We start from the raw sequence: 21290 nt of genomic DNA, 5'->3' as shown, positions 1-21290 counted from the left end.
CCTTCTTGGGAGAGCGAGCCTTCTAGGGTCACGTGACTGAAAATATTGGCCTCAGGAGCAATTAGTTAAATTAATTAGCTCATCCATTTAAGCAGCAGCTAAAGCAGTGGGGCCTGACGACCGTTTTGGGAAAGACACTCAATTATTTGCACCAATGTCACCCTCATTTCCCCGGTAAGCTCTGGGCCAGGGATGAGGCTAGAACACTCCATTAATTCCCCCTGTTTGGGGCCTGGGTGAGAGCTGGTTGAGAGCAGGCTGGCAGGGCTCCAAGCTCGGGGCCACCTGGAGACCGTGCATCGATTATCTTCCTGACCCTCCTGGAAAGACATGGATTTGGGGGGCTCTGAGATGTCACCCCAGAGAGAAAGAGTTGTTTGAAGTCACACAGCCAGTCAGCTCCAGGGACAATTTTTCTTTTCCTTTTTTTTGTCTTTTTGCCATTTCTAGGGCCGCTCCTGCGGCATATGGAGGTTCCCAAGCTAGGGGTCGAATCAGAGCTATAGCCTCTGGCCTGCACCACAGCCACAGCAACACGGGATCCGAGCCGCATCTGCAACCAACACCACAGCTCACTGCAATGCTGGCTCCTTAACCCACTGAGCAAGGCCAGGGATCGAACCCGCAGCCTCATGGTTCCTAGTTGGATTCGTTAACCACTGCGCCACGACGGGAACTCCTGGAGCTGTGGTATTTTCATGGAGGGCTGTTCACCCTGGGCTGTGCAGAGAATGGCTGGTGTCCCCACGCTGAGCACATGGAATCTCTGGGGTGGGGGCTGGCCCAGCCCCTCGGGCGACTGGAGGCTGAGGCTGAGGACCCCCACGCCACAGCAAGCAACCTCCTGCCATCCCATCGTTGGGGGCAGAGTCCTGTCACTGTGCACTCCGTCCACTGTCCTCAAGGACATGGAAAGCAGGGAAGACCGCCTGATGTGTCAAAGTGGACCTGGGACAGTGTCCTGGGAAGAGGATGCCATCAGTTGGAGGAGGAGTAGGCGATGAGGGCTGAGGACCCGCACGTGTGCACGGCCCCAGGGGATGGTCCTTTGGCATCACCACAGCCCTGACACATGCCCAGCAAGCCAGGCATCAGGGCCAGGAGCTCAGAGCCACCCACTGGAGGGGAAGAGCCGGCTCCCAGCCGAGGGGTCTGAATGGTCAGACTCTACAGTCAATGCGTGTGGCTTAGTAAAACCCTGCCTCAACTTTCTGTTCTGTAAATTGGGTATGTGAACAAAAAACGCACACAGACCTTTAGGGTTAGGGTTAGGGGTTAGGGTTAGGACCTTTAGGAAGGAGAAGAGATGGTTCTGGAGCATGTCGCAGCTCCTCCGACTTGAGGTGGGAGCTAGGAGAGGCCTGTGCTGAGGCAGCAAGAACTGACCAGCCTAGGTTCAAGTCTGGGACCAAAGCCAGTTGCTGTCACTTGTTGAATTATTAACATTTTCAGAGTCAGTATACACATGCTGCACCCCCCCCCGCCCCCATGAACCAGTGTCTTCCAAAGGCACATCTCCCCTCCAAAGCCCTCCTGTGCCTTGTCTCCAAGTGCCCCCCAGATGTTTCCTCCTGAACTTGGCCTGGGCTTCCAACGTGAACTCCCGACCCCCCGCCTGTTGTACGCCCACTCTTACTGGGTGATCCCTGCTGTGCGCCCATGCTTACTGGGTGACACCACCCCCCTGCGTGCGCCTTACTGGGTGACACCTCCGACCCCCTGCCTGTCCTGCATCTGCTCTTACTGGGTGACCCCCACCCCACCCCATCTAGTAGCCCAGTGTGCAGTCTTCCTCCTAGATGTGCATGCCCACTGCTCCCCCAAAGCCCCGCCAGGGTCACCTCACCTGCCTGACCTCGCAGTAGGACCGCTTCTTTTCCATCTGCCTGGCTTCCTCCCTGCCCCCTGCCTGTGGGGTCGCAGCTGCCCCTTCAGCCTGGCTGGGCCCCACAAGTCTTTTCTGCTTCCCGGTTCCAGGAGTTATGTTCCCACGATGCTGTGATCTGTTAACTGTGTGAAGGCAATATGCCTAAAAAAACAATGTGCAAACCTTAATTAAAAATACTTTATTGCGGAGTTCCCGTCGTGGCACAGTGGTTAACGAATCTGACTAGGAACCATGAGGTTGCGAGTTTGATCCCTGGCCTTGCTCAGTGGCTTAAGGATCCAGCGTTGCCGTGAGCTGTAGTGTAGGTCGCAGATTCGGCTTGAATCCCGAGTTGCTGTGGCTGTGGCATAGGCTGGCGGCAATAACTCTGATTAGACCCCTAGCCTGGGAACCTCCACATGCTGCGAGTGTGGCCATAGAAAAGACAAAAAAAAAAAAAAAAAAAAAAGACAAAAAAATACTGGGCGTTCCCACTGTGGTTCAGCGGTTAACGAACCTGACTTGCATCCATGAGAACACGGGTTCCATCCCTGGCCTCGCTCAGTGGGTTAAGGATTCGGCATTGCCATAAGCTGTGATAGGTCAAAGATGCAGCTGGGATCCCGAGTTTCTGTGGCTGTGGTGTAGGCCAGCAGCTGTAGCTCTGATTCGACCCCTAGCGTGGGAACCTCCATATGCCGCAGGTGCGGCCCTAAAAAGCCAAAACAAAAAAACAAAAAAACAAAAGCAAACCAAAAAAACCCTTTATTGGGAGTTTCCATCATGGCACCATGGGTTAAGAATCTGACTGTAGCAGCTCAGGTTATTCTAGAGGCCTGGGTTCGATCTCTGGTGTTGTGGCAGCTATGGCTCAGCTTCAGTCCCTGGCCCAGGGAACTTCCATATGCCGCGGGTGGGGTCATAAAATGCAAAATGAAACAAATCAAAACAGAACGCTAACCATCCTCTCCCAGCTCATCGTAACTAACAGAAACCTAATGAAAAGTTTGAAATATTGCGGGAATTATGAAATTGCGATGCAGAGACGGGAAGTGTAGGCAAAGGCTGTTCGAAAAATGGAGCTGATAGGCTTTCTGGACTCAGGGCTGCCACGACCTTCAGTCTGAGAGAATGCGTTATCTGCAAAGTGCTGGCAAGCCAGCTGTGCCTGTGTGGACCCACCACCCCTCCAGCTCTGCCCGGTGCTTCCTGCCCCTACACTCTTGGGCACCTGGTGCCCCTCCAGGGCATTTTTACAACCCCCACTCGAGGCTCCCCGCCCTGTCCAGGGGTGTCCCTGCTCCCTCCCGATGTCCCCCCACACACCTGCTGACCCTTCTGGTCTGCCTGTGTCCCAGCCCTACAGGGCTTATGGTCCTAGGTAAACCCGTGTCCATGGGGGCAAGGGCGGTGTCCCTCCTGGCTTCTCCTTTCAGAAGACACACACCTGTGCTCCTCACCTGCAGGTGGCCATCCGGGCACCTCACAGGAGCTCACAGGTGGGCAGCTCATGCCGTAAACAGTCGCTCTTTGCCGATTACACACCCACAGTCATGGGAGTCGATTCTTTCAGTTTCTTGGGTTCTCTGGGAAGCTCCTCCGAGCTCAGACCCCATTCGTTTTCCTCTTTGGGGGCCTCTGCCAAACCCTGCTCTTCTCAGATGCCTGTGCATCTGCCTGGGGCTGGAGAGGCCTTGGGGTCGCAACTCACATCCAGGAGAAGCCTGTGTGGGGCGCCAGGTTGGCCTGTTCCTTAGTTCAGGGAGGCTGGAGCCACAGAGCCTGGTGTGGCCTGGGTGGGGGCAGGATGCCCTGGAGCGGGTGCCCCGCAGGCCAGGACCTGAACCCCAGCTCTGGCACTTTCCCACTATGTGAACTGGGGCAAATCACTTGCACTGCTTTTTTTGGGGGGTGGGGGGACGCCACACCCCACAGCATATGGAGCTCCCTGGCCCCAGGGATCAGATCCGAGCTGCAGCCTCGAACTAAGCCGCAGCAATGCTGGATGCGCTTGCGGTGCCGAGAACGAACCCAAGTCCCAGTGCTCCCAAGCCACTGCATCCCCTTGCGTCACAGCGGGAGCTCCCATTTGCACTTTTGAGCCTTAGTTTTCTTGGTTGTGAGCTGGGGACAGATACCCATTTCAGAAGGTAGCTGTCAGGTTAGGTAGGACCCAGCTTCCTCACCCCATCCGGCTCATGGTTAGGAATGAGGGCCTAATAGACCAGCTAGGCAGGTGGCAGAGGGGGTGGGGTGCAATCTCAGGGGCAGAACACCAGCCTTCAGATGCTGTGTCTTCCACCCACTAGCTGTGTGACCTTGGGCAAGTTACTTTACCTCTCTCTGCCTTGTATTTCCTGCCTGTAAAAGGGGAATAGGAATAATCCACTTTCCTGGGGTTTCCTAAGTATTAAGTTAATTCGCATCAGACATTAACGTAGTACCTGGCACGTGGAAAGCACGCAGTGTGTGCTTTGTGTTGTCATGGTCATGAGCTCAGAACCCCAACCTCCTTAGCTCCACGCACCCACCTGCTTCTACAGAAACCTCTTCTCCCCAGGACGGCCTCACTCAGCCTTTGTCTGGGGGCCTTGGAGGCTGCCTGGTGAGGTCCTTTATGTTAGGGGGCCACTTGCCCACTTGCGGCTGGTGCCCCTGACTCTCTTTCAAAGAATGAGAACCCCCTGGGGGTGAAATACCCATTTGGGGGATCTCTCAGCAGGTGGCCAGGTCAGACAAGGTCAAGGGCCATCACCCCCACACACACACTGCCCCCGGCCCCAGGGTCCATCCCTCTGCCCCTCAGGCACTGTTGTGAGGTCTGATCAGCTGCATTCTTCCTTCCCTCTTTTTTCCCTTTTGGCCGCCTCGAGGCATATGGGGTTCCCAGGCCAGGGATCAGATCTGTGCCACAGCTGTGACCCATACCACAGCTTTGGTAATGCTGGATCTTCAACCCACTGCGCCGGGGCTAGGGATGGAACCTGTGTCCTGATGCTCCAGAGATACTTCTGATCCTGTTGGATCTTGTTGCACCATGGCGGGAACTCCCGCATTCCTCCTTTTTTTTTTTTTTAAGGGCCACACCTGTGGCATATGGAAGTTCTCAAGCTGGGGGTTGAATTGGAGCTGCAGCTGCTGGCCTACACCACAGCTCGCAGCAACGCAGGATCCTTAACTCACTGAGTGAGGCCAGGGATCGAACCCACATCCTCATGGATACTAGTTGGGTCTTAACCCACTGAGCCACAAGGGGAACTCCCTGTTCTACGTTCTTTACGTGTTTTTTTCACTGAGGCAATATTCACAATGATTGTACAAGGTGGAAAGCATTTTTGCTCCCATTTCACAGAGGAGGCACAAAGAGGTTAAGTCACTTGTCCAAGGTCACACAGCCGCTAAGTGGCAGAGCCAGGATATGAACCTGGCATCTGGCTTCTGAGTCTTTTTTTTTTTTTTTTTTTTTGTCTTTTTGTCTTTTTAGGGCCCCACCCGGGGCATATGGAGGTTCCCAGGCTAGGGGTCTCCTTGGAGCTGCAGCTGCTGGCCTACACCAGAGCCACAGCAACGTGGGATCTGAGCCACATCTGCAACCTACGCCACAGCTCACGGCAATGCCAGATCCTTAACCCACTGAGCAAGGCCAGGGATTGAACCCACAACATCATGGTTCCTAGTCAGATTCGTTAACCACTGAGTCACAACGGGAACTCCCCGAGTCCACGCTTTTAGCATGATGTTCTCCGAGTCACCTGGGGTGGGTATGAATGTCCAGTCCTTCAGAGGCTGTGGCCCCAGCTGCTCAGATTGTCCAGTGAAGCTCAGGGAGAGGGGCGGGGAGGGTTGGCATGAGCACGGCAGTGATGGCAGGATTTAGAAGCTCTCTGTGGAAATCCAGTTGCTGCGTTTCTGGAAGGGAAGGGCTGAGAGTCATCATTACTTTGTCTGGACAGGTCTGGAGTGGGGAGGGCACTCGGTCAAGGGGAAGAGCCTTTCAAGAGCCCTCTTCTCTCCCCTCCTCCTTCCTGTCCCCTCATTCAGCTGGGGCTGGGCTCGGGTGGGAGTTTCTGGTGAGGCCACCTCTGCCTACCGCTCCAGGGGAGCAGTGGTGGTGGTGGTGGTGGGTCGGGCTGCAGGGCTGGGGGGAAGGGCTAGACCAGACAGGAAGGATGACATGGAACAGCAACAGAAAGCCCATCCAGGGAGGTGACGAAGTCCCCACGTCCCCTTGGGGCCCTCTGATGGGCCCCCACCAGATCATCCCAGCATCAGGGGCAGCTTGGGGGTCCCTGCAGAGGAGGCACCGGGGCAGGTAGACTTAACCAGGGATGATTTTTGGTGATGCTGGTGCAGATCACGATGGAAGGCATGACAGCCACCAGGGCTCCACCCCAAGGCTGTGCCGCAGCTGAGGGCAAAGCAGGGCAAAGCCTAGGACCTGGCTGTGGACACAGGAGGGGCCCGGCTGGGGTGGGGAGGGGCAGCCAAGGGAAGAAGTGAGGGTCCCGGAACTGCTAAGGGAGAACAGGTAGGGGTGGGAGCAGGAGAAGGCTGGTGGTAGGGAGCCCCATCCATTTCTCTGTTCCCTCCTCACCAGCAGGAGCCGACACTGGGCACTGGGAATGGCGCTGTGCTAGTCTGTGCACATGCATCGCCCGGTAAGCCCCACAGTAACTCTGTTTTAGAATTAGAATCCCTGCTGCAGGTGAGAAGCCACCTGCACAATTAGAGAGGCTGCACAATTAGCCCAAGGTCATGTGGTATACAAGTGGCAGTGCCAGGGTTCAAGAACACCGAGCCTCAGAACCAGCAAGGTTTATTGAGGGAGGGAGCTTCCAGTCCAGGAAGGGGGAGATAAAAAGCATAAGTGACAAGGGTGACCAGTGCTGCAGAGGTGAAGCACCGTGCAGGAGGCACCAGGGAACGAGCCCCGCAGGATGAAGGGCGTGGGAAGAGAGGACGGTGTCCTCCACTGAGGGGACCTCTTGTGCAGAGGTTCTGTGGCAGGAAGAGCACAGCCCTTTCAGGACCTGCAAGGTGATCGGTGCAGCTGGAGCACAAGGCAGTGCCCTATAAGGCTGGAGGCTGGGCAGCATGCGGGGCTGCTGGCACAGGAGGCACTAGAAGACCGGGTAGGATGGGCAATGGGGGGGGCAGTAGCAGTCCCTGGGGAGGGGGGTGCAGCTGCCATGATGCACCCAGGCCCTGGGGACCACGCATCTGGGGTACAAGAAGAGCTCCAGGCCTAACTTGGCACCGACACAAGAACTTGAGAAACCTTTGGGGGCCGCCTCTGCCATGAAAGAGTGAAAAATTGTCTCTTCCTTGCCTTGCTCCTCTTACCCCCACCCCGGGAGGGGAGGGTTCTGGTGCTGGAGGGGCTCTAAGCTCCCCCCTCCCCATCTTGGCTCACTCCCTGCCCCCCAGGAGGGAAGGGACCCTCTGAAGGGAGCTCAGACCTTAAACACAGGTATTCTCAGAAAGAGCAGACAGTCCTGCAGAAATGCTTTGTTTTCTGTAATTAGACCATTTTACTGGAGGCAGCTTTGAGTAAGGCTTGGGGATCCGTTTTACCAGAACGAGCCACAAAAGCCATTTCATCCATCCTCCTGTATCCAGGCAGCATCACATTCCAGTCCTTAAGCCACAAGGTCTCTCTGCCAAGCAGGGTGGTGTCCTGGGACCGAGCAGCAGAAAATCCCAGCGTATCACCTGAATCCAGCGTGCAGAACTTTCAACCGCTTCCTTCCTCCTCCTGGCAAGACGCGCTTGTGGGATTTTGAGAGAGAAGGCTTTCTTTCTCCAAGGAGAAACAGAAGAGGGACAGCCAGGTGACAGGTGCCCCTCACTGTGGGAGATCAGCAGCTGGTGCTGGGAATGGAGGTGTGGAGGAAACCTCTGGTGCCCTCCTGCTGAACAGCTGACCTTGAGCCCTTGACCCTGGGTGCCCTTTCCATCTGAGGAATGGCAAGAGGTGTGCAGAACTGACTGGAGGGCCTGGGGCATCAGTCCTGTCCCCTTCCCACCCGTGCGCAGCCCCGCCAGGTAGGCGGGTGGCACACACGCCCTCAGCGCTTGCAGCCTAGAAGTCCCCGAGTCAGCGTTTTCTGCAGACCCGGGTCCGTGACTGGCTGCCGTTCTAAAGAGAGGCTCCAGCCCAGCGCGGAGCAGCAGTGCGGCAGCGGCACTGCAGTGGCCCAGCTCCGAGGATGTGGCTGGGGGCTGGGGACGCGGGGAGGAGGGCAGAGAAGCAGGGCTTTGCAGGTATCCTCGACTCTGCCCCCGTGGAAGCCAGAGTAATCGCTCCCCCCACCACAGGATTTGGGGTTGTCCCTTCCTGAGTCGAACCCCAAACTTGATTCAGGATTCTGAGTATGCAGACCAGGAGCTGGCAGGGAGGAGTTGCTAAGGGTGGAGGGGGTGAGGCCAAGCATGGGGAGGGGGGACGTCGGGATGGGGGTGGCCTTTCACCAGCATAAGCTCCACGTGGCTGAACTGGGGTCCTGAGATGTGGGCGGTGGGAGCTGAGGATTGAAGATGAGGTTCGGGAGGGACGCCAGGGTTGGCGTCCCCCCTGCCCCTCCCTCCCTGGAAGTGTAGGGAGTACCTGCCTCTGTGCTCAGGGGGCCCAGGCCTTGCCCTCCCCGAGAAGGAGAAGCAGAGTGGTCCCCAGAGCCCTCGCGGTGGGGTCCCATCAGGCAGCGGGTCCGAGGTGCTGCGCCCCACACACTTCCTCTTCCTCGCTGGCCCCCTCCGCCCACGCTCTCCCCTCCCCAGACTCAGGAGAGCCCCGGGCCCCGATTCCACCCACCGACGGGCGCTAGGCGGCGGCGGTCGGGGCGGTGGGGCCGGACGACCCCGCTTCTCCCGCCCCTTTTGTCTGCAACGCTCCCTTTCGCTTCCTTTTCTTCCCTTCCTCGACTCGGGAAAACCTTCATCTTTATCCTCTGAAGCAAATCGGCTCCCTCCCACCCGCTAGCCGGTTCCCGGCGCGGGGAGGACCCCCCGCCCCGCCGCCCTTCCCAGCCAATCCCGGCGCCCGAGAGGCCCGGAAAGCCCGTGGGTGGCGGGGTGCCGTGGGAGTGTCGCAGGGGGGCGCGCAGCGGGCGGGGGCGCCTCCGCAGCGCGCAGCTCCCCGCGGGGCTCCAGGGGCGCGCGCCCGGCCCCGCCCACCCCAAACTTCTCCAGGGGCGCGCGGTCGAACCCTCTCGCCGCCCGCGTCTCGCGCGCACGCCCCCCAGCTGGTCGCCCTCGCTCCCGCCACCGCGGCCAAGGCCTGAGAGGGGACGGCGCGCAGGCGGGATCGCGAGGCAGGGGGCCTGCGCGGCGGCCGGCGGGGATCGCCCTGGGAGGGAGGGCCGGCCCGCGCCGCGTGCAGGCGGATGTGAGGAGCATCTTAATTGGCGGGCGGGAGCGGGGCAGGTGTTACTACTGCAGCGCGCGAGGGAGCCGGCGCGCGGAGCAGAGCCGCAGCGGCCGGGCCGCCGGGAAGTGCGGAGGGGGGCCTGGACTCTGGGACCGCGGCCGTCCCGCCCGCCGCCCTCTCCACGAGCTCAGGCCCACCGCTCCCGAACGTCCCCGGTAAGAGGAGCCATGCGGGGCACCTGCGACTGCGGCCGGGGGTGGGGGGCGCGGGCGCACACCTGGGGCTCTCTGACACCGGGCTCTCGCACAGCGGATAAACCCAGGGCAGGACGGAGCTCACGTTGGGGAACTGGGCTCCGGAAGGCCATTTGCGCCGGGGTTACCCAGTTCGTCACGGGGGAGGTGTCCTGAATTATCCCGGGAACCCCTTGCCCTCGTCGACAGCCGCGGGAAGGGGTGTCGCGGAGGGTGGATGGAGTGCGTGTGCAGTGGGGAGTGGGCGCGGGTCGAAGAAGGAAGGGCTCGGGGGCTGCCTGGCGCAGAGCTGGGCGCGCCGGGAACCTGGCTTCCTTTTCGCATCCCCCGTCCTGCCGTCCTGCCGCGGCCGTCTGGTCTGGGATGGGCCGCGGCATCTTCCGCCCTTTTCTCTCCCTGAAACTTTTCCGTACTCCAGCGAGCGCCGGGCTCGGTACATCGGAGGAAGCGAGGTCCCCAAAACCTCCGGGAGCTTGGAGAGACCAGAGTGGGGGTGGGGAAGGGGCAGCGGGGCATTCGGAGCGCATGCTCTACTCATTTTGCTGAGTGACCTTGGACGAGCTGCTGCACATCTCTGAACCTCAGGGTGTTGGGGTGCGTGGTGCCCCAGTCGGGAGGGGGGACGCGTGGGGGCAGGGGGGCGGGGGAGCAAGCCCCCAGGTGCATCTGCCCCGGCCTCGGCGCGGCGCCTGCCCGCCTCTGTGCAGAGCTTGACGCTTACTTCCTGGGGAGGTGGGTGGCAGTGTGGAGCCGTGCTTCCAGCGTGCCAGGGGGAGTCAGGAAGTTTCCATTCTGATCCTGCGTATGACCTTGGACAACCCACTCCCCTCTCCGGCCTCAGTATCTTCATGGGGAGAATGGGGTTTGGAGTTTATGACGGCTGAATTCTCTCCCAGTCCTGCCGCCTGCGGGGCGCGTGGCCAGCGCATCCGTCTGTGATCTTGCCTCTGCAGAAGGTGTGTAGCTCTCTCCTCCCACAAAGGCAGCAGGGCTGTGAAACCTACATCTCTTCCCACTCTGAATCTCCAGCACCGTGGGCTTTCTTTGCAGGGGCAGAGCCTTCTCTGCAGAAAGTTTCCAGAAAGGCGGGTCAAGAGGCCTGGGCTTCAGTGGGGATCTCAAGGTCATGCTTGCCTCTAGGTAGGTGAGGATGATGGTCTGTACTCAGTGACCCCCGGCCTAGGGCACCTGCTGTGCCCCTCGAGGCTCTGCCAGAGGACAGTCTGACCGGATCCCTAGGGATGCTTCTGGTTCTGTTCCAGTTGAGATGAAAATGGCTTCTCCCTGGGCTCAGGGTACTGTGGGAAGCCTGGTTTAAGATAGGAGGCCTGAGTTTACCTCTAGGCGCTGCCTCTCATCCGTGTGACCTTGTGTGACCTTGGATAAGCCCCTTGCCGGCTTTCCTCACCAAACATGGGAGGAACTGAAGTGGGTAACTTTTCGGGACCCTCTAAGCCTTGAGGCAGTGGCTGCAGTTCCTGGTTGGAGTCTGATTGGACGAAGTGGGCCTGGCTGGGTGATGGGGCAGGTGGCCTTGGGATGTCCCCCGAGTAGAGATGGCTCGGTACCCTGTATGAGTGGGTCGCTGTCAGGCCCATGCGCCCCTTCCGTGCATTCCAGGAGACCCGGGCTTTGCTGGTCGTTGGTCGTGTGACCTTGACCACGTCACTCACATCCTTGAGCTTTGGTTAGTTGTCAGAAGGAAGTAACAGCTGTGGCGTTTGTACATTGTGGAGGAGTGAATAAGAACCACAGGTCTGATGCTTGACCTGATGTGGAGGCTGCCAAGTCCTGAGCGGCGGTGGCTGCTGAGAACGATGAAGACACATGGGGAGCTGGGCCAACAGAGGCCAGAGGAGCGGGGCTGTGGGCACTCGGGGTGAGCTCCGCAGGTTTCGGAGCTTCCCTGCAGAATTGGGACAGCGGCCCTGCCTCCCTCTCTCTGTCTCTCTGTTGGACCATCAGAGTGATTCTGCAGCAGAAACTTCATGGGAAAGAAAGAGACCACTAGACATTCCATTTGTCTTTTGCAGTTCCCTTGTCTCACTTCCTGCCATACCTCAGTGGTCACCTGATGGGGGTCCAGGAGTTCCCGTTGTGGCTCAGTAGTTAAGGAACCCAACTAATATCCATGAGGACAAGGGTTCGATCCCTGGCCTCGCTCAGTGGGTTAAGGATCTGGCATTGCCGTGAGCTGTGGTGTAGGTGGCAGACTCGGCTTGGATCTGGCGTTGCTGTGGCTCTGGGGTAGGCCGGCAGCTGCAGCTCTGATTCGACCCCTAGCCTGGGAGCCTCCATGTGCTGCAGGTGCGGCCCTAAAAAAAGCAACAACAAACACAGAGAAGCTGACGGTCAAGAGCAAAGAGTTTGCAGGCAGACAGGTCCAGCCTCTTATTTTGGCTCCTTTCTTATTAGCTCTGTGAATTGAGGTGAAGCGCTTAACCTCTCTGAGCCTCAGTCATGCCATCTGTGAAATGAGAATAATGTTATCTCCTTTTTAGGAATTATTCCCATGTTTTTCTGAAGATTACATGGGAATAATTTATATAAAACTCCCGGGATGTGAACTAAGCATAGGTTCTGTGTCATCACAGAAGGGACTCAGGTTAGAGGAAGAACCTGCTGTCCCACAGATGTCACCGCACACAGGCTTTTGAGAAAGCCCTACCTTCCTCATCCTCTTCTTGCTGTGCTGTGCGTTGAGTTCGGGAGCTGGACACCGTGGCTCATGTCACAGGGCCTTGGGGTGGAGGCTGCAGAGAGGAGTCTGCAGGCTAACAGAAGGCCCCTGGTGACAGCCTCCATTCAAGGTTAGTCAGAAGGAAAGGGCTGGAACGTAAGGTCTTGGAGAAAAGGCCTTGCTGCCCAAGAGCCATGTCAGGTGAATGGATCCACAGCTGGCCTACTGGACAGGGCCATGGGCATCGTCTCACTCAGTATCCGATTTTGGTGACAGAGAACCTGGGCTCAGAGAGGGGGAGCACCTTCCCTGCGTCACACAGCATGTGAGCCTCAGAAATGGGGCTGTAGGGAGTTCCCTCTGTGGCTCAGTAGTTAAGGAACCCAACTAGGATCCATAAGGTTGCAGGTTCGATCCCTGGCCTCACTCAGTGGGTTAAGGATCTGGTGTTGCCGTGAGCTGTGGTGTAGGTCGCATATGCGACTGGATCTGGCCTTGCTGTGGCTGTGGTATAGGCCGGCGGCTACAGCTCTGATTGGACCCCTGGCCTGGGAACCTCCATATACTGTGGGTGCGGCCCTAAAAAGCAAAGAGGAAAAAAGAAAAAGAAAAGGAAACGGGGCTGCCCTTGCCCTGTGGACCCTCAGTCCAGCGCCCTTTATGAGCAGTTAGTTAATTTCCATCTCTTCTAAAATTGCAGCACATGGGCAGGGCCTTGATTGCAGTGGAAAGGACGTGTGAGCATCAGGTCCTGTGTTCAAAGGCAGGTTAGAGCACCGAGGCCCAGGAGGGTGAGAGATGTGGCCGGAGCTTGCCCTGCTTCCCTGGGGTCCGACAGGCCACACGGCAGCAGGACAGCCAGAGAAACAAACCCAGTGGGCGTGGGGAAGGGAGAGAGCTCAGAGAGGCAGAAACGACTTCCAAGACCCAGATTTTCATTCTTGGCTTTGGCTCTTGGCTGGTCTCCGCCGGCCCCTGCCCGAGCTGTTCCGTGACAGCCGGCCTTGCCTGGTGAGAAGAGACGGTGGCCAGCCCCTGGACTCACTTCCATCGGGGACACCCGCCCAGTGAAAGAGTCAATATTTGTCCAGTGGCAAAGGCAGGGAGCTAAATCCAGTTTGGGATGCATGGAGGGAGTGGTCCTGCAAAGAGAGGTCATGGCGTGTGGGGCCTGCGGTCTTAGCCCTTGACTTTGGCTGTCTCAGCATCGCCGCCTTAGATAAGCCTCCAGCTCCATCCTGTGACTCCGTCCTGGCAGCCTGACCCTTGATAAATCTTATTGTTTTGGGGCTGGCGCCTCCCCAGCTTCCAGCTTCCCCGGGAAATGGGACTTTTGCAGAATGGCCTTGGAGCAGATGGCCCTGGGAGCGGGGCTTGGGCTGGCTTCCCTGTCGGCTGGGGCCCAGGGAGAGATGCGAGAGGTTCTTGTCAGGTCAAGGGCAGCCGGGAATGATTTTTTTTCCCCTCTGCTTTTGTTTTGCTATCTTTCCGTCTTCCTCCTCTGCATCCTGCTGCCTGTTCTCTGTGTCCTGCACTTAGGGAGGGCCTGGGGGGAGGAGGGCCAGAGCCTGCAGCCTTTTCTCCACTGAAATGCAGCTCCCGGGCCCGTGGCATCTGTGGCTGCTTTGATGGCTTTGGGTTCGCAGTTCAACAAAGGGAGCTTTTGGAGGCAGCAGTGCTTCTTGTGTGAGGCACCAGGGCTGCACTACAGCAGGAAAGGCTCGGGGAGGCCCAAGAAAGGACTTCCTGCCCTTTCCTGGGCACCCCAGCGCTTCGTGTGTCCTCCAGGAGGGGAACCATGAGTGGATCCAGCCAGCCCCTCACCCTCTTGGGCATGCACTGGCCTTGTCACTGCCCCTGGAGAGGCCACGGTGATGGTCCTGGAGGTTAGGGCTGCTGGTTCAAGGCTCACTGGTTCCGTGGCCCCCAGTGATCATGAGGCTGGCGGTCCCTGGAGAGCGGACGGGTAGGGCAACCTCCTACCATGGAGGACCAGCTGTGTGGAACTTTGGACCTGGGGCAGCTCAGTGGAGTGAGCCAGCGCAGGCCCGGGCCCGGCTCTGCCCAGCCAGCCCTGTAGCCTGATCTGCTCGGCCAGCACAGAGCCGCCTCCAGCCTGCTCCCCACTGCTCACCAGGCTGGGACTTGAGGGCGGCTGGCTGGTTGGAGGCAGATTGCAGCCTGTCCCCTGCGGGCCCCAGCACATGGCCCGGGTGGGAGTCCAGCCCAGCTTCTGGCCCTGGTCAGGGACTCACCACATCTCCAGGGGCCCATCCTGGTGGGGGCTGGGGTGCTGCCCTTGCATCGCGCAGGTGCTCAGCGTCGCGGCCTCTGTCACTTCCCCGCCTCCTGGCTGAATTCCTGTAACCCTCGGTACTCAGTTTCCGCATCTTTAAGGTGGAAATAAAATAGTTGGTATGCCACAGTGTGGATGGGAAGATTTCACGTATTAATATTTATATGAAGCTCTAAGAATAGTAAGTGCGCTAAAGATTTAGCCGTTGTTGGTACTGCAGTTCTCGATACCGAAGGGGACATTTTTGCAGATAGAGAAGTACAGCGTGGGAGCCGGGGATGGGGGTGTGACAAGGATGTGACCGTACTTGGTCAGAAGGACCTGGAATCCAGTGACCTCACTGCGAAGTTACCGCACGTGGCTCCAGGCGAGTGGTCCCCTCTGAAAACGTGCAGAAGGGTGACCGCCTCCCTCATGTCTCCCCAGATGTCCTGGATGATGGTTTGAGATGCTGGCCTCCTCCGGCCTCAGCTCTTCCCGGACAGGCTTCCTGGCCGAGGTGCTGGCCTGTTGACTTTCACCAAACCCAGTGGGCTGCTCTCCCAGAAAGGACACGCAGGTTCCTGGTGGCTCCGGGCTGTGCCATCTCCCAGTGTCCGCTCTTCTGTACTCAGCCAGGAGAGGGGGTGGCAGCTTTGTGTCTCAGTGCTCCTTAGCAGGGAGGCGGGGGTTCCTGGATGTGGTCTGTGGTTATGTGAGCAGGGTGGGCTGGTAGGAGTGTCCCCTTCAAGCTGGGACACCTGCTGGTGATCCCTGGGGCGGGAAAGGGGCTTCCTTCCTCCACACCCGCGGCCAGGCTGTCTGCAGTGCAAGGACTGGGGAGGGATGTGACTCGGGGCCTTCAGCAGCTTTCCTGCCAGCAAGCCCAGGACCATGGTCCATGGTGGTCTTGTCCCCTCCTTGGAGGGGGTGGCACCAACCTGACTTGTGGAGAGTAGCAAGCTGATGATTTGGCCGTGAGTCTCTGCTGAGGACGAGGGGTGAGCAGGCTGTAGGTACCCAAGGCACAAGCTGAGTGGTCCCTCTGCCCATCATCCTCTGGCTCATCCTTTGGGGCGAGTGGTGGGTACGGAGGGGGGGCTGCGCCAGAGGTGCTCAGGCCTTGGAAATGTCAGTTTCTGGAAGTCTCCTCAAAGTCTCTTCTGAAATACCCTTTCACCAAGAGTCCCGGAGGTGAGTGGCTTTGCCGAGGTGGCCGGCAAGGTCACCTCCATGGCGAGTGCACGCCCTGGAGTCCACTGCGTCTCATCTATCCCACCCCCAGCCTTCCCAGAGGAGGTGTGGGGCAGTGGTTGGAAGCGTAGGGTCCCAGGCTGGACCTGTCTCCTGTGACCTTGGCCTTGACCTCCAATCCCACTGAGCGCCTTCTGTCAGGAAGCTGGCATGAGAGGAGGTAGCTGAGTGGCTCCTCAGTAGAGGGAGCAGAGGGGTTCCCCTGGATCTTGGGGGTCAGGCTGGATTCAGTCTCTGGAGATGCTTCAGGAAAGAGCCCTGCACTTGGAGGTCAGTGCCACACAGTCCAGTGTCAGACCCTGCACCTCCTGGCCGTACTATGGGCCCTCTGAGCCCGTTGTCCTGTCCAGCCCCGAGGGGCTGTCCTTCTCTTTGGGCGACAAAGGCTTTTTCCTTTAAAACACAGCTTGACTGAGATGTGTTTCCCTCCTTTCGGATTCAGTGGTTTTTAGTAGGGTCGGAGTTGTCACCCACCATTGTCCAACTTCAGAACACGAGTCACCCCAAAGGACAACTGTATACATCAGCGGGCACTCCCATTCTCCCTTTTCCCAAGCTCCAGCTGCCCCGATCCCCTACCTTCCGTCTGTCTGTCTCTTCTGGATGTTTCGTAGACATAGACTCGTACAACGTGTAGTCTTTTGTGACTTGCTTCTTTCGCTCACGTAATGTTTGCAGGGTCGTCCATGCTGTATCGAGTGTAGGCTTTCCTGGACCCTCCTTTACTCTGTGTCCCCTGCTTCCTGGCACCTGCTAGTCAGAGTTCCCGCGGGTGCCAGGCGCTGAGCTGAGTGTGCCCTAGAGGACAGAGCACTTACCCCCCACCCCCAGCAGGGATGGGCAGTGCCTCTGCTTTAGGGGGAGGGGTCCAGGGTGAGGAGGTGCCTTCTCTGAGCTGGCAGGTGGCGGTGGAGGATTTGGGCAAAGGCCTGTCCTGTCCCACAGCCTGTACACTAGATGGATAGGAAAGGGATTCTGAGGGGCCCTGGACCCAGGCAACCCAGGGAGTGTCTCTGGGCAGGTGGCCGGTGGGTGTCCGTGTCTGCTCTCACCCTGCCTGGGGTGGTGTGGCTGCAGGCACACGCTCACCAAGCAGCCTGCCTCGGCCGCCGGGTGGGCTCAGCCCCCGTCCCCCTCCCCCCAGGGCCTGTGCTCCTCAGTGTTTTAAGGTCTTGCTGAGCTGCCTGTCCTGACTCAGCTCCCACATTCTTCCTCTTCACTGAACAGCCCTGGCCCTGTTGTCCCCCCACACTGCTGTCCCTCAGGTGGGGGCCAGAGCTGGGATGTAACCCCATCTGGGTCCAGCTCAGCCCTGCAGCGTGTCCCAGTGAAGTGCTCCCGGCTCACCGCATGGTGGCAGCACGGTAGTTGAGTCCTGGGATCTTACACTGACCCCCACCCCATCAAAAGCCCGGAAATAGCAGTATTTAAACCACCAAGTCAAAACATAGTATTTTGTCGCTCCTGGATGGCTCGTCAGGTGCAGAAGGCAGTTGGGTACCTTCCAACTGCAGTTTAGTACAGTGCAGTTTGTGGATGCAGGGGACTGGTTAAAAGTGATGATGCCCTGCCATAGAGAGTTTGGGTTTGCCTGTGCGTGTGAAAGTTACGTTGACACTACACTGGGCTCTGTTAAATGTGCAGCAGCCTTACCTCTAGGCACATACCTGCATTAAAAGACGCTCTGTGTTGAAAAATGCCAAAACAACTGCAATAGTAACATGAAGATTGCTGATCGGAGATTCACCACAGCAAATATAGTAATGAAGTTTGAAATAGTGTGAGAATTACCAAAATGTGATGCAGAAACACGGAGTGAACAAAGGCTGTTGGAAAAATGGCACCAGTAGAGCCGCAGGGTTGGACAGCCACGGACCTTCAGTCTGCAGAATACATGGCATTGAAGGGCATAAACAGGTGTGTCTGTGTCTCCTACCACTTTTAGGAAGATGACTTGTTTCTTTTCTTTTTTTTTTTTTTTGGCTTTTATTCAATTAATTAACTAATTTATTTATTTAAGTTTTTTTGGTTTTTATTTAATTAATTTATTTAAAGTCTAGTCGAGGAGCTCCCTGGCGGCTCAGCAGGTTAAGGCTCTGGTGTTGTTCCTGCTGTGGCTCAGGTTTGGACATTGGCCTGGGCACTTGCACGTGCCATGGGCGTGACCAAAAAATGTGGTTGATTTACAGTGTTGTGCTAATTGTGTGTACAATTTTGTATAGCATAGTGACTTATATGTGTATATATATCCTTTTTCTCTCATTATGGTTTATCCCAGGAGACTAGATGTAGTTCTGTGTGCCATATAGAAGGACCTTGTTGTCTACCCATTCTTTTTTTTTTTTTTTTTTTTATCTTTTTGTCTTTTTGCCTTGTCTAGGGCCACTTCCCATGGCATATGGAGGTTCCCAGGCTAGGGGTCTAATTGGAACTATGGATGCCAGCCTACACCACAGCCACAGCAATGCAGGATCTGAGCCGCATCTTCGACCTACACCACAGCTCATGGCAACACCAGATCCCCAACCTACTGAGCGAGGCCAGGGATCGAACCTGCAACCTCATGGTTCCCAGTTGGATTTGTTAACCACTGCGCCACGATGGGAACTCCTTTTTTATTTTTATTTTTTATGTATTTATTTTTTCCATTCTTTTTTTTTAATTTAAATTTTTTTGAATTATAGTCGATTTACAATGTTGTGTTGATTTCTGCCATACTGCGAAGTGATTCAGCCACGCATGTATGCATAGCCATTCCCATAAAGGCCACCACAGAACGTTGAGTAGCGTTCCCTGTGCTAGACAGCAGGTCACACGTCACCGGTGACCATCCATTCCATGCATAAAAGTGTGCATTTACCGTTTTCAAACCCCCAGTCCCTCCCTCCCCTCTATCTCTTTGATAACCGTAAGTTTGTTTTCAAAGTCTATGAGTCTGTTTCTGTTTTGCAAATAAGTTCATTTGTAGCCTTTTTTATTTTATTTTATTTTATTTTTTGTATCCTTTTTTAAAGATTTCACATATAAGCAATCTCATACGATGTTTATCTGTCACTGTCTGACCTACTTCACTTAGTCTGAGAATCTCTAGGTCCATCCATGTTGCTGCAAATGGCATTATTTTGTTCTTTTTTGTGGCTGAGTAGTAGTCCGTCGTGTGTATGTACTATATCTTCTTAATCCATTCATCTTTTGTTGGACATTTAGGTTGTTTCCATGTCTTGGCTGTTGTGAATAGTGCTGCAATGAAAATAGGGATGCATGTATCTTTTCGAGTCATGGTTTTCTCCGGGTCAGATGCCAGGGGTGGAATTGTTGGATCAAGTTGTAGTTCTGTATTTACTTTTTAAAAAAACTTCCATACTGTTCTCCGTGGCTGCACCAATTTACATTCCCACCAACAGTGTAAGAGGGTTCCTTTTTCTCCGTACCCTTTCTAGCATCTATTGTTTGTAGACCTTTTTTTTTTTTTTTTACGGCCACACGTGTGCCATATGGGAGTTCCCAGGCTAAGGGTCAAATCAGAACTGCAGCTGCCAGCCTTGCCACAGCCACAGCAACATGGGATCCGGGCCACGTCTGCGACCTACACCAAAGCTCACGCCAATGGCAGATCCTTAATCCACTGAGCGAGGACAGAGCTTGAACCAGCATCCTCATGGATACCAGTCAGGCTCATCACTGCCGAGCCACAGTGGGAACTCCTGTTTGTAGACTTTATGATGATCGCATTCTGACCCATGTGAGACCTCACATTTGTTTTGATTTGCATTTCTCTAATAATTAGCATTTTTTTTTCTTTTTATGGCTGCACCTGCAGCACATGGAAGTTCCTGGGCCAGGGGTTGAATTGGAGGTGCAGCTGCAATCTCTGCCACAGCTACAGCAACACTATATCCGAGCTGCATCTGTGACCTATGCTGCATCTTGCAGCAATGCTGGATCCTTAACCAGCCAGGGATTGAACCCATATCCTCACAGAAACAGTGTTGGGTCCTTAACCTACTCAGCCACACCAGGAATTCTGCTTTTAGTTTCACCGATCTTTTCTATTGTTTTCTTCATTTCTATTTCATTTATTTCTGCCATCACCTTTATGATTTCTTTCCTTCTACTAACTTGGGGTTTTGTTTATTCTTCTTTCTCTAGTTGATTGAGGGGTAAGTCTAGGTTGTTTATTTGAGATATTTCTTATTTCCTGAGGTGAGATTGTATTGCTATAAACTTCCTTCTTAGAACTGCTTTTGCTGCATCCCGTAGGTTTTATGTTTTATTTTTATTTTTGCTTTTTAGGGCTGCTCCTGCAGCATATGGAGGTTCCCAGGCTAGGGGTCAAATCGGAACTACAGCTGCCGGCCTACACCACAGCCATAGCAATGCAAGATCCAAGCCACATCTGCGACCTACACCACGGCTCATGGCAATGCGGGATCCTTAACCCACGGAGCAAGGCCAGGGATCGAACCCACATCCTATGGATCCTAGTTGGGTTGGTTACTGCTGAGCCATGATGGGAACTCCTCCCATAGGTTTTAGATGATTGTGTTTTTATTGCCATTTGTCTCTAGGTATTGTTTGATTTCCTCTTTGATTTCTTCAGTGATCCATGGGTTGTTTAGTAGCGTATTGTTTAGCCTCCATGTGTTTGTGTTTTTTGCATGTTTTTCTTGTGGTTAATTTCTTGTCTTATATCCTTGGGGTCAGAAAAGATGCTTAATGTGATTTCAATTTTCTTAAATTTAGCCAGGTCTGATTTGTGGCTCAGAATGTGATCTATCCTGGAGGATGGTCCATGTGTCCACGGGTGCTTGAGAAGAATATATATTCTGTTGCTTTTGGATCTTATATATATATATTTCAATTAAGTCTATCTGGTCTATTTCATAACTTTTTCCCCTTTATTTTATGGCTGTACCTGTAATAGCATCTAGAAGTTCCTGGGCCAGGGATTGAATCTGAGCCCCAGCTGCGACCTATACCGCAGCTATAGCAACACCAGATCTTTTAACCCACTCCGCTGGGCCAGAGGTCAGACCCACAGCTCTGCAGCGACCCCAGCTGCTGCATTCGGATTTTTAACCCACTGCACCATGGTGAGAACTTCTGGTCCACTGAGTCATTTAAGGCCTAGGTTTACTTTTTGATTTTTTTTGTCTGGACGATCTGTCCATTGCTGTGAGTGGGGTGTTGAAGTCCCCCACTATTATTGTAATATTTTTAGTTTCTCTCTCTCTTTTTTTTTTTTTTTTTTTTGCTTTTTAGGGCCGCACTCATGGAATATGGAGGTTCCCAGGCTAGGGGTTGAGTCAGAGCTACAGCTGCCAGCCTATGCCAGAGCCACAGCAACACCAGACCCTAGCCATGTCTGTGACCTACACCACAGCCACAGCAATGCAGGATTCAAGCCATGTGTGCAACCTAGAACACAGCTCATAGCAATGCCGGATCCTTAACCCACTGAGCGAGGCCAGGGATCAAACCCACAACCTCATGGTTCCTAGTCAGATTCCTTTCCACTGAGCCACAACAGGAACTCCTAGTTTCTCTTTTTAAGGCCATTAGTTGTTGCCTTATATGTTGAGGTGCTTCTGTAG

General features: G+C 55.5%; 1 protein-coding gene across 16 annotated transcripts in view; it reads left to right on the top strand.

Moving 5' to 3' along the window:
* SYT2 (synaptotagmin 2) overlaps positions 1–21290 on the top strand; it is an 88532-nt gene that overhangs the window by 47854 nt on the left and 19388 nt on the right. For 2 of the 16 annotated variants that reach the window (XM_021064564.2, XM_021064566.2), the window contains exon 1: positions 8947–9448. The exons of 6 other annotated variants lie outside the window; for them this stretch is intronic. The gene's annotated coding sequence lies outside the window, so the exon portion shown is untranslated. Of the gene's footprint in view, positions 1–6659; positions 7000–7975; positions 8132–8946; positions 9449–10202; positions 10444–21290 lie in introns of those variants that run through there. 8 more of the 16 variants (XM_084979469.1, XM_084979474.1, XM_084979465.1 and 5 more) reach the window with 7 other exon arrangements.

Source organism: Sus scrofa, chromosome 10, assembly GCF_054392235.1.
Source record: "Sus scrofa isolate SSC_HxYL_T2T_F1_AM1 chromosome 10, Sscrofa_HxYL_maternal_Yorkshire_Landrace_v2.0, whole genome shotgun sequence".
Lineage (NCBI taxonomy): Eukaryota > Metazoa > Chordata > Mammalia > Artiodactyla > Suidae > Sus > Sus scrofa.
This window is presented reverse-complemented; position numbering and strand designations above follow the sequence as displayed.